Consider the following 2,016-nt stretch of genomic DNA (forward strand, 5'->3'; position numbering starts at 1 on the left):
AGCAGCAGAAAGTCTCTGAAGTTTAACAAGTTCTCTAAGGGTTAAACAGTTCTTAAAGTCTTCTCTGCTGTGGAAACGGCTGGCTGGCTCCTTGGTGCTCTTGCTGGAGGGGCCTTAAAACACCATGATTTTTAAGTTGTCATGATATTTTCAGTATAACTTAATTCCCAGTTTAGTTCCTTCCTCACATTTAACACAGTGTGTTTCTGTGACACTTGCCTGGTGTCAGCTCTTCAGAACATACCTATCACTAACTGAGAAAATCGCACAATGAAACGATTAGTGTGTCATAAAATTGAAACACAAAAAGTTGATCAGTTGGAGTCAGGATATAGATTTCATGAACAAGTGGTACTCCTGGAGCAAAGAGTAGCTCTCTTGTACGCAGTGTTCCCAGGGATGCTCTGAGTCTCTTATTCATGGGTTTCCAAGTTGGCAGCTATATCCAACTTGTTAAATACTTGGCCTTAACCTGACCACAGTCCTGGTTTACTATCTATTTTTAAAAACACCATTCTAATGGGAGCATCCCTGCCCTGAATTAAGCATGCACTGTGAATTTTGCCACGAGCTAGGGCTGTTTTGTCATAGAGTTTAGATTACTTTGGTAGACAGCAATTTCCTTGACAAAAATTTCAAAACTTGTTTTAGCTTCTTTTGGCCATGTAGGAGTTATACTTGGGGCTGTAGTTGTTGTAAAGTGCGGTCGAGTCGGTGCCAACCCATAGCAATCATTTATAGGGTTTTCAAGAAACAGCTTGTGAGCTTGAACCACTGACCTTGAAGTTCAAACGGCTTTGCAGTCTGGTGCATTAACCCACAGCAAGACACCAGGATTCCACTTGGGGCTGTAGGTGAGGGAAACATATTCCATGGAGAACTCCATCAGTAATCACATTTGGAAAATCGCAGGCTGCAGCCCATTTTGTGTAAGAAGCACATGGCTTTAAACACTAGACTAATACTTAGCCCACAAAATATTTGTCCTTGAGGCAGATGTGAGCAGTGGATGAAGGGATGCCAGATTGACAGCACTTATCTTGATTTCCTTGAGGACATATATTCATGGAGTAGGTGGTATTACCACAGCATTAAATGTTACCTTCCTTATCATTTCTTTTTCACTTACTTCATATATTACATTAATGTAAATTAAATTGTTTATGATATGACTCTACTGTAGTTCAAAAAGACATCCATATTTATCTTATATATTTCATTTGATCCCTGAGGAACAGTAGCACCGGCTGGTGGGGCAGTTTGCTTGACTCTTCAGATCCTGTCTCTTCAAAAGACCCACAACGCTCTGCTTTCGATAGAGAAGGTAAATGTCACAATTTTAGGAAATCACAAGAAACATTTTGGGGAGTTCTTCATTTTTGAAAATGACAGCCTGTAAATATGTTTCCAAATCTTGTTGTCATTGTTCCAAGACTCTAGGGACCAAGTTTCTAACAGATTAGAAAGGGATTTCTGGTGTTTTTATATATTTCTTAAGCTTTTTTCTGCAAGGCATGGGATTTGCTGTACCTCTTTTCAACAAAATGTTTTCTTCCATTCATTAGCACTTCTATCTTAAACACTTTATATCCCCACTCCAGATCACTCTTCTTGTAATGAAAAGATGGGATGTAGACCTCCATGGCCACACCAGCCAGTCAGAAGGCTGGCTGGGGGCCTGAAATGTTGTTTAAGAATGCATTTCTGAATTTTTGTTTTCATGTTTTTGTTACTATTTTTTACAAGTTATTTTAAAGTAGAGAGATGATCTAACTTTTTAACTGCCCAAATGAAAACCCAATTATCATTATAGCAACCCATAGGATCAAGTAGAATTCCTTAGGGTTTTCAAGACTGATTTAGGGAGAAGACAGCCTTATCCTTCTCCTGCAGAGCAGCCAGTGAGTTCGAACTGCCATCCTTGTGGTTGTCAGCCCAGTGTATAATCCACTGCTTCACCAGGACTCCTTCAATTATCCCAGGACTATTTTATCAAATGGGAGTCCTGGTGTGGTG

At 39.8% G+C, this 2,016-nt stretch overlaps 1 pseudogene; it reads right to left on the reverse strand.

The window, feature by feature from the left end:
- LOC102837825 overlaps positions 1-1,643 on the reverse strand; it is an 80,923-nt pseudogene extending 79,280 nt beyond the window's left edge.
- Between the last annotated feature and the right edge of the window lie 373 nt (positions 1,644-2,016).

Source organism: Chrysochloris asiatica, unplaced genomic scaffold, assembly GCF_000296735.1.
Source record: "Chrysochloris asiatica unplaced genomic scaffold, ChrAsi1.0 scaffold00050, whole genome shotgun sequence".
In the NCBI taxonomy this organism is placed as follows: domain Eukaryota; kingdom Metazoa; phylum Chordata; class Mammalia; order Afrosoricida; family Chrysochloridae; genus Chrysochloris; species Chrysochloris asiatica.